Source organism: Marmota flaviventris, chromosome 9 (genome assembly GCF_047511675.1).
Source record: "Marmota flaviventris isolate mMarFla1 chromosome 9, mMarFla1.hap1, whole genome shotgun sequence".
Lineage (NCBI taxonomy): Eukaryota > Metazoa > Chordata > Mammalia > Rodentia > Sciuridae > Marmota > Marmota flaviventris.
Window position 1 is genome coordinate 2,068,220 of NC_092506.1, and position 11,226 is coordinate 2,079,445.

Consider the following 11,226-nt stretch of genomic DNA (forward strand, 5'->3'; position numbering starts at 1 on the left):
GTCTCCAAGGAAAATAGTACTGTGCCCAGTTTGTTATTTAAACAGAGAAATTTCTATTGTTACAGTTGTGCTCAGTCCCCCATCCCCCCTGTGTCAGTGGCATTTGGGCACCCCATGTTTCAAGACTTTCTTCAGGGTTTAACTCTGCCTCAGTGCTTTCCTCAATGACTTACTGGGTTCAGAAAATTCTCTAGGGTTTTTTTTGTTTGTTTTTGAGTTCTAAGATATGATTGATTATCAGATTTTTCCTAAGTTCTTCTGTGTGCCCTAAAGCCCTGAAATAGCTTCTCAGTGGGGTTTGTAGTTTCCACTAGGGTCTAAGTGGGTTTGTGGTCCTTTCTCAGGATATCCTTTTGTCTCAGTGCTTTTAAGACTCAACAGGGAAGCTCATGGCTCTCTTCTGTTCTTTACTGGGCCTCCATGCCTTTCAGAGTATATCAGTCATTCTTATAATCATCTCCAGGATCTCATGATCCTTACCCACCAATCAGACTACCCCTACTGGCTCACATGATCCTTATCCACCAATCAGACTAGCCCTGCTGGCTCACATGATCCTTACCCACCAATCAGACTAGCCCTGCTGGCTCACATGATCCTTACCCACCAATCAAAAGCACCCCATGCCAACTGTCAAACCCTTCAACCATTAAACTGTCATAACTGTCAAACCACCCCCAGCTCTATAAATATGCAGAGCTGTTCCTCAATAAACAGGCATTTTCTCAGCCTGTCCATTGTATTTCAGGGGAGTTCACATGCTTTTAACAAGTGTTTGATTTAAAGGCTTTAAAAAGTGTCTCAGAATTTAGCCATTCACTGGTGTCTAAATGAGATTCAGGAGTTTTCCCGGTGTGTTACTAGAATTTAGGGCTTCTCCAGGTCAGTATGAGACTCAAGGCCTTTCACACTCATTCAATGGAGTTTGATTCTGGACTTGCTCAGAATCTCTACAAGTTTTATGATCTCCTCTATTCTCATCATCATGTTCAGGTGAGAATTTCTGGTGTCTTAGTGTTTTCCTTCCCTTCCTCAGGCATTATTTCCAGTGTCTTAGTTTTCTCCTTCCCTTTCTCAGGCTTTTACTCATCTCTTGGACATTCCCAGAATCTCTGTGTGGTTCAGAATGTTCCCCAAATTTTACAGAGCCAAAAGCATTGTGCACGTTCTCAGTGGGACTATGGCCATTACCAGGCTGTCACTTTTTCTCAGAGTATTTTGCAGTGTCTCAGTCATGTTACTCTGCTATTCCCAGGGTCTCACCTTGGCTTAGATATTTCCCCAAAGATACACTGGGTCCAGGATACCAGCCAGTGTCAGGAAATCTTATCCCCTTTCCCAGGCCCTCTGTGGAGTTCATTGCCATTCCCAGGGTCCCAGTGCTGCCCAGGGCCTCTTCCAGAGTGTTGTTGATATCATTGCCTTTCCAGGCATTAGTGAAGCTATAGTATTCCCAGGTTTCACTGATGATCAGGCCCTACCTCAGAGTCTTCATGACACTCAGGGCCTTCTTTGTGATATCAGACAGGCCAAGGAGGGCTCAAGGCCTTCCTCAGTATTTTAGTCATGTTTAGAAACTTTCACATGTTCTTCCTTGTGCTCAGATTATTGCCGAGTGCTTAGAAGAGGCTGACGGCCTCAATAAATGTCTCAGTGTTTTAACTTAATCACTATTTGCTCAGTGGTGTTCAAAGTTTCTTCAGAGTCTTAAGAATACTAAAGGCCTTCCTTAGGTTGACAGATGTATTCCCAGTCTTCCTAGGAGTCTTTGTGGTTGCCCTGACCTTCAGAGGGTTTAAGTGCAGATGAGCACCATTCCCATGATCACCTTGTGCTCAGGTTCTTTCCAGGGGTCTTAACAGGTCTCATTGCCTTTTCTAGACCTCCCTGGACTTCAGAGCCTCCAGAGTGTCTCCTTTTTTCTTAGTTTTATAGAGTTTCTCCATATGCTCAGTGCTATTCTCAGAGTGTCAGTTGATGTTCAGAACTTCTTCCAGCATCAGAGTGACAATGAACCTTCCCAAAGAAAACATTGGGTTCAGGGCCTTTAAGGATTTTTTGTTTGTTTGTTGTTTGTTTTGGTTTTTTTTTTTTTTTAGTGAATCCCAGGGACTTTTTCCAGTGTCTCTGTGGAGCTCAGTACCATTCCCAGCATCACAGTGGTGCTCAGGATATTCTTGGTGTTTAATTGAGTGTCAGAGCCTTCCCAATATCATAGTGAACCTGGGGCCTGCGCTAATCTATCAGTGGGTTTTATGATGCTTCATAATATCTAGTGATGCTTAGATTGTTTTCCCAGAATTCTTGGAAAACATTGGCCTTCACTAGTGTCTCAATGGGGATTAGTTCCTTGCCTAGTGTGTCATTGAAACTCAGGGATATTCACATTGTCATAGTGTTGCTCAGGGCCTCCTCTCTCTTTCCATGGACACCTAAGATCACAGGAACCTTAACAGGACCCAAACAAAAAGGTATTTCTCTGTCTCTGTGTGGTTATTTCATGCAGCCCAGTTCACCTGGAGTGACCTTGAGTGTTTTAGATTTGAGACAGGACAATTGGTGACCTGACAATTGGTGACCCCTACAAGGATTCCAGGGTGAATTTTAGAAATTTAGTAGGTTTGTAATTTCTGTTGAAAAGTTAGTACACTTAGGATTTCAGAGTATTGTCAGCTGAATTGTAGAAATTAAGTGAATTAAACAGAAGAAAAATCTGTGATGTTAAATTTTTTAATATTTGGGAATACTTTGTCCTTAGAAAGAGAAAAAAAAAATATTTTTTACAATTTTAGAGTCTCTAAATAAATGTAAAGAATTATCAAGATGATTAATGGGATATATTGTTAAGTTTAGTCCTCTCCCATGGGAAAAGTGCTTTTGTGGACTTTTTTTGGATGGTATTTATGCATATTTATATTTTGAAATATAGGTAAAATATTTTTGGGTTTATCTACTAGAAGTCTGTGCTTGGATAGTGAGAAAAAGGAAAGAAGGAATTTGGGATGAGACTAGATACAAGGATTCTTTACCTGTAGAGAAGTGAATTTTATTTTTCTATTGTTTTTGTGAATACTCAGAAAGTTTATACTGAACCTCTTTGCTACATTTTTGTCTTACAGATTTTTTGGGGGTATTGACTTACTTTACTTTGCATGATATTCTCCAACTCCATGTATATATGTCAAATCCAATTTACTTATTTTTAAAAAACAAGATATCAGGGGCTGGGGATGTGGCTCAAGTGGTAACGTGCTTGCCTGGCATGCGTGGGGAGGTGGGTTTGATCCTCAGCACCACATAAAAATAAAATAAAGATGTTGTGTTCACCAAAAAAAATGAAAAATAAATATTAAAAAATTCTCTCTCTCTCTCTCTCTCTCTCTCTCTCTCTCTCTCTCTTAAAAAAAAACAACCAAGATATCAGAGAACTGTATTAACAGCATTAGTCATCTCTTCCTTGTTGACAAACAATCCTAGAAACAATGGATAAAAGAGATTTTGTAAACATCAACATTTTATTAGTTGTTTGACCACCTAGAAAAACCTGTGAATTAGTAATTTTAAAGACATTTATTTTTATTTGTTTACCTAATTTAAATTGAATCCTTTAAATCTGTGAATCAAAGGTATTTGGATACATTTTTCAAAACTTTAACCTATGAGTTTATATGCCAATTTTGATACCAAACATGGAGACATGACAATATACCTGTGAGCATACATACACAAAAAAACAAAAGCCTTGAAGCTTTTTAAAAATCTATTAGGTTAATACCTAATCCTTATAAGTTGGCCACTAAAAAAAGCAGAGTATATGTGTGTGTGTGTGTGTGTATGTGTGTGTGTGTGTATATAAAGTCTATAAATCTGGATAGATCTGATTTAAAAAAAAACACATTAACCTAGGTGCAGTGGATCAAAATCATGAACTAAAAAATACAGAATTTTAAAAACAAGATTCCTGGGGAAAAATGATGTTGCCCTTAATGGTAAAACAGCATGAGAAAGCAAGAAAAAGACACAGGGAGAGAAAGAATGAGAGAGAGAAAGAGAGAGTGCCCTGAAACCATTGCTCTGTGCCTCATCCAGGAAGGGAGAAGGTGATCTGACACTTTTCCTTCAGTTTCAGGTTGTTCCCATCTGGAGGCTTTTGGCAGCTGTTTACATTCCAGTGCAGGCCTTAGTGAGGTGCCTGGGGCTTTTTAACCATTTTTTTACCCAGATAGCAATCAAGCCACTTTTGCATTAGGTTTCCCATGACAAAATCAGTAGAAATAAAAGGAAGTTTAAAGTGAAGAATTTGATAAGGTTTTGGGGACAGACAACAATGTCAGGAACAGATGGGTGGACATGAACAAACAAGAGACAGATAGTGGTGGACAAGACATTGTCTCCTCCAATACCCAGATACAAGACTTTCATCACAACTCACTTACAGGCTTTCTGGGTGAATGACCCAGGGTCCCATCAGGTACACTTTCACAAAGTGCTGAGTTTACAAGTTTGACTCTCACCAGATCTGGGTTTACAGGCATGAGCCACACCACATTCATTCATGGGCAGCCTTGAATTGGTCACCGCAGGGGATCCAGAATCTCACAGATCAGAGAGCTACCAAACTTGAGAGAAAGGGCGCATGTCTCTGTGTCCAAGGATCTAGAATACTGGTGTGCTCAAGAGCCACAGCCCAGACTCCAGGAATCTTACTGGATCTACCAAATGTTGTGCATTTCAAATGAATCATGAGATCAGTGTTGAAGCAAGAAGTGGAAATTTATTCAATGGTGGGTCTGAGACAGTGACCAAGTTGCCTCTGCAAATCTCCCCCCCCTTGTAAAAGGTAGGATATCTCTTTTATAACCCCAAACTACAAGCAATCAGTAAGTCAAAACAATAGCAATGCATGAAGTGGGTCAAAGTGACCCAATACAGGATACAGTGTCCAAGAAAAAATGGGAACTAAAAAAGATATGTTACAAATGTATGTCTTTTCTAAAAATGTTTTATTTTTTAATGTGGTGCTGAGAATTGAACCCAGTGCCTCATGCATGTAAGGCAAGTGTTCAACCACTGAGCTACAAACCCAGCACAGAAATATATTTCTTAATAATACATTGTATATGAATAATAGGAACATTTTTCAAACACCAGGGTTGCCAAACAGACTGTGCTTTACAGGAGATGGCAGAGGCAGAGTTTTCTCAATGAGGTAAATAAAATGAAATCTCAGATTTAAATGGAGTTTATCTGTTCAAGGCACATACAGTTTGATCCATAACATTGCCCAGTGTCTCGGTGGATATCATGGTCTCCTTCAGTCTCACAGTCATAGCAGTAAGTTCTCCCAGGGAAGTGATGTTTTCCTTCCTTTCCTCAGAAATTTCAGGAGAGCTCTTGAACAGCCCCAGCATGTCAGTGTGGTTCAGGATGTTCCCCAGGTTTTAAAAGGACAAAGGGAGGAGCCCAGGGACACAGTGGAACTCATGGCCATTACCAGGATCTCAGATTGACTCAGGGCATTATGAAGTGTCTCAGTCATGTTTAATGCTATTTGTAGAGTCCCAATTGTGATTAGATAGTTCCACACAAACACACTGGATTCAGGGCTTTGTCAGGGTCTCACTAAATCTCAGGATCTTTCTCACATCCTCAGTGTAGTCATTGTCATTCATAGGGTTACAGTGCTGCTCAGGGCCAGCCCAGAGTCTAACTAAGTCTCAGGGCATTTCCCCAGAACACAGTGATGCCCAGGGCCATATGCTGAGTATTTATGGTGTCACTGCCTTCCAAGAGAATCAGTGAGCTATAGTCTTCACAGGTCACTTTGATGACCAGGGTCTGCCAAAGAGTTTTAGTGATGCTAGGACCTTCTTCAGGGTACCAGAGGGGCTCAGGGTCTTTCCCAGTGTCCGTGAGACTCAGGCCCATCCTAGAATCTCAGAGGGTTCGATGCCTTCCCCAGAATTTTAGTCTTGTTAGAAAGGTCCACATGATCTTCATGATGCTAGAAATGTTGCCCAGTGTTTAGAAGAGGCTCAAAACTTCAATAGGTCTCACATTTATAAATTTTACTCACTGTTGCTTAAGTGGTGTTCAGAATATTCTTTGATTCTTAGGGCAAAGGATCCTTCCTTAGATTGACAGATGTGTTCAGAACCTTCCCTAGAGTCTTACTGGTACCATTGCCTTCCCAGAATCTCAGTGCAGATCAGCACCATTAACAATATCACCATCTACTTAGGGTGAGTCTCAATAGTGCTCATTCCATTTTGCAGGGGAACACTGAATTTCAGAGCCAACATCAGAGGATCCTATTATTTCAGTATTTTACAGGTTTTTCATGAGGCTCAGTGCTATTGTCAGAGTATAGGTTATGCACAGCTCTTCTTTCAGCCTCAGAGCAAATCTGTGAATCTTCCCAAAGGAAACAGTGGGTTCAGGGCCATTCAGGGCCATTTATTTCTCAATAAATCCCAGGCCTTGGCCAGGGTCTCTGTGGAGCTAAGTGCCATTCCCAGCATCACAGTGGTGCTCAGCATCTTCCCCACAGTTTGTGTGTCAGGGCCTTCCCAAGAGTCTTAGTGAGGTCTAGGACTGTCCTCTCCTATTTCAGTGAATTTAAGAATTCTGCACAATATTTAATGGTGCACAGATTTTTCCAAACTATTCTGGGAAAATAATGGCTTCCCTAGTGTCTCATTGAGGAATAGAGCCTTAACCAGTGTGTTACTGTAACACAGAGGTATTCCCCTTGTCAAAGGGGTGCTCAGGGCTTTCACCATGGTATCAGCTGCACTCAGGGATACCCCAGTTTCTTAGTGTGAGCTCAGGGCTTTCTCCAGGGTCTCAGTCTGGCTCAGTGCTTTCCTCAATGACTTACCAGGGCTCAGAAAATTCTCTAGGGTCTTTTTTGAGATCTCTGGTATGATTTGGTGTCAGATGTTCCCCAGAGCTTATGTAAGGCAAAAAGACTTCAATGAATAGATTTACGGTGGGGTTCAGAGCCTCCACCTGGGTATGTATGAAATGTGGCTCTTCCCCATGGTCTCTTTGTCTCAGCGGTTTTCCAGCTCACATATGAAGATCATGGCTTCCCCATGTTCTTTAGTGGGCCTCAAAAACTTACACTGTGTATCTGTAGTTCTCAGGACAGTCTTCAAGATACCAGAGTGACAGAGGTCTCTCCACAGGATTTAAGGGGTGTTCACAAGCTTCCATGAGTGTTGCATCTCATGACTAAACACTCAAGGTCACTCCACGTGAACTGAGCTGCATGAAATAATCACACAAAAGACAGAGATATATTTTTCTTTGGGTCCTGTGATGGGTCCTCTAACCTTAGGTGTCCATGGAAAGAGCAGGAGAGAGAGAGAGAGCATGTGTTGAACCCTTTTACTGGGGAGAAGCTATGCAAATGAGGCAAGGGCTCAGGTTTCAGGGAGTTGAGTGTAGCTTTCTAATGTGTGCTGTCAGCAAATTCACTGAGATCTGAGGACCAAGAAAAAAGACCAGAGTGAGGCCCACCCAAAGAGAGAGCCAAGGTTGGTTTAGTGCACTTTGTGCACTCAATGCCCATAGTCACACACACAGCCCATAGCTAGCTTGTGCCACATCTCCACATTGTCACCACTCAAGGCTAAGGGGCACTTGTTTCCCATGTGACAGCTCCTGACACATGAGTTTGTATTATTCAAAGGTCTTCAAAAGAGTCTCTTGACCTCAGGGCTTTTATTGGTTTGTAATTTGCATTCAGAGCTTTTCCAGTGTATCACTTGAATTCAGGGATTTTGCAGGTCACTAAGGAGGCTTACAGACTCTGGTCCTGACTCAGTGGATTGTGGATCCTTGCCAAGGTTTTCATGGTCTCTTCTATTCCCAGGGTCTTGCTCAGGGTGTTCCCTGAGAATCTCAGTGTTCTCATTCTCATGCTTATGCATTCAGGTGACCTCTTGGACATTCCAGCAACTCAGTGTGGTTCAGGAAGTTTCCCAGGTATTCAAACAGCCAAAGGCTTTGGCAATTCCTTTAGTGGAACTTATGGCCATTACAAGGCTCTTTTTTTCCCTCAGGGCCTTTTCAATTGTCTCAGTCATGTTCAGTGCTATTTCCAGTGTCAGATGGGATTAGAGAGTTCTCCAAAGGCACACTGTGTTCAGAGTTTTTCTAAGGCCTCAGTAAACATCAGCACAGTTTTCAGGATATCCATGGAGTTCCTTGCCCTGCCAAGGGCCACAGTGTTTCTCAGGTACATCCAAGTATCTTACTGAGTCTCAGGGCATTCCCCATGGTCACAATTGTGCCCAGAGCCTTCTTCAGAGTCTTAGTGGCATCATTGCATTCCCAGACATTCAGTAAACCTCTACTATTCCCAGGAAACAATAATGGCAAATACTTACCCCAGTGTGTTAGTGACTCTCAGGGTATTGGAGGGGATCAAGGTCTTTTCCAGTGTCACTGGTTTTAGGGCCTACTCTAGAGTCTCAGGAGGGCTCAAGAACTTTCGCAGAAATTGATTCTTGTTTAGAAATGTCCACATGGTCTTCATGGTGCTTGAAATATTCCCCAGTGTATAGAAGAGGCCCAAGGCTTCAACAAGAGCCACAGATTTCTTAATTTCATTCACTGTTCTCAGTGGGGTTCAAAATATTCTTCAGATTCTTAGGAATGCTAAGGGTTCTTCCTTAGTTTGAGAGAAGTGTGCATGACCTTCCCAAGAGACTTAATTGTCACATTGCCTCTCCAGTCTCTCAGTGCTGGTCACCACCATTCACAATTTCATCATGAGCTCAGGGCCATCCCAAGGGTCTCAATAGGTGTATCACCTTTTCCAGGAGAACACTGAATGCAGAGCCAACCTCAGAGTCTCTCATTATTTCACAGTCTTTTTTCAGGTTGTCCATGAGGCTCAGTGCTCTTCTCTGAGTCTCAGTGATGCTCAGTTCTTCTTCCAGCCTCCAAGAGAGGCTCTCAATATTCCCCAGTTCTGAGCACTGAAGGGTTTTTCAATGAATCCCAGGGCTTTGCTCAGGGTCTCTGTGGTGCTAAGGGCCATTCCCATTATCAAAGTGGTGCTCACCATCTCCTTCAGAATTTGATTGTGTGTGAGGGCCTTCTCAAGTATCCTATTGAGGCCTAGGGCCTACCCTAGTATTTCAGTGGATGTCACAACTCTGCACAATATTTAGTGGTCCTCAGATATTTCCACATGTTCTGGGAAAATGATGCCCTTTTCCTGAGTCTCATTTTGGAATACAGCTTTGCACAGTGTGTCATTGTAAAAGAGACATGTTATCATTGTCATAATGATGCTCAGGGCTTACCACCATGTGTCAGTGGCACTTGGGGCTACTCCATGTTTCTTAGTGTAGGCTCATGGCTTTCTCTTAAATCTATCTCAGTCTGGCTCAGTGCATTTCCCGCTGATGTACAGGGCCTCAAGGGATTCTCTAGTGTGTTTTTTGAGATATCTGATATGATTTGGCCTCATATTTTTCCCTCTGAGGGTCTGATAATTCCAATAAATAGAATGACAGTGGATATAGGACCTACAACACATTCTTAGAAGGGTTGTGGATTTTTCTGAGGGACTCCTTCTGTCTGAGTGGTTTTCCAGGTCAAGAAGAAAGCTCATGGCTTTCCTATGTTCTTTAGAGGGCCTCAATGCCTTCCACAGTGATCTGCTGTTCTCAGGACAATCTCTAGAATTTCAATGTAACAAGGGGCTGTTCATAGACTTTTAGGGCTATTTGGAGGCATTTCATGAGTTTATGTGATTCAAAGGTCTTTAAAAGAGTCATTTGGCATTCAGTGATTTGTGATTGGAATTCAGGGCTTTTCCCACTCTGTTACTTGGATTCAGGGATTCTGCAGGTTACTGAGGATGCTCATGGACTCTGGTACTGATTCAGTGGATTGTGGGTCCTTGCCTAGGTTCTCAGTGGTTTACATGGACTCCTCTAGTCCCATGGCCTTTGTCAGGGTGTTCCCCAGAGTCTCAGTGTTCTCATTCCCATGCTTGTGCATTCAGTTGACTCTTGGACATATCCAGCAACTCAGTATGGTCAGAAATTGTCTCAGGTATTCAAAGAGCCAAAGGCTTTTCCCATTGCCTCAATGGAACTCATGGGCATTACCAGACTCTCCAATTTTCTCAGGGCCTTTTTCAATGTCTCATTCATGATCCATTTTGTATCCAGTATGTGACCAGGGCTTAGATAGTTCCCTAAAGACACACTGGGTTAGAGTTTTTCTCAGACTGTAAGCAATTCTTAGCATGTTTTTTCATGTTCTCAGTGGAGTTCATTGTCATTCCCAGTGTTACAATGTTACCCGCGGTCTTCTGCAGAGTCTCTGTGGTGTCGTTACCTTCTCGGAAATTTAGCAAAGCTATAGTCCTCCCAGGTCACACTGATGATCAGGCGGTACCATAGAAAATTATTGACAAAAAGAGGTCATGGATATTTCCCAGTGTTTAGAAGAGATTCAAGACTTTCACAAAATTCTACAATTTGTTAATTTCATTCACTGTCATTTAAATTGTGATCATAATATTCTTCAGATTCTTAGGAATACTAAGGACTCAACCTTAGAATGAGAGATGTGTTCACAGCCTTCCCAAGAATGTTAGTGTTCTCATTACCTTCTCAGATTCTTAGTACAGATCAGCACCCTTCATAATTTCACCACTTTCTCAGGGCCTTCCCAGGGTCTCAGTAGTTCCCATTGCCTTTTTGATAGGATCACTGAGTTTTAGAATATTTATAATAAAATACCCTATTATTTCAGGGTATTTTACAGTTTGTCCATAAGGCTCAGTGCTATTCTCAAGAGTTTCAGTGACACTCAGTGCTTCTTCCAAACTCAGTTTTAGGCTGGAATCTTACCAAATAAACACTGTGTTCAGGGTCATTAAGGCTTTCTTAATGATTCCCGGGGTTTTTCCAGGTCTTTGTTGAGCTAAGAGTCATTCTTAGAATCACAGTTGTGCTCAGCATCTTCCCAAATGTTTGATTGCGTGTCAAGACTTTCCCAAGAATTGTTGTGAGACCTAGGGCCTACCTTAATATCTCAGTGGATTAACAATCCTTCACTATATCTAGTGGTGCTCAGATTCTTCCACAGTACTCTTGGAAAATAATGTCCTTCCCTAGTGTCTCATTGTAGAACAGAGCCATGGCCGATGTGTGACTGTGACAGAGATATGTTTCCACTGTCACAGTGGTGCTC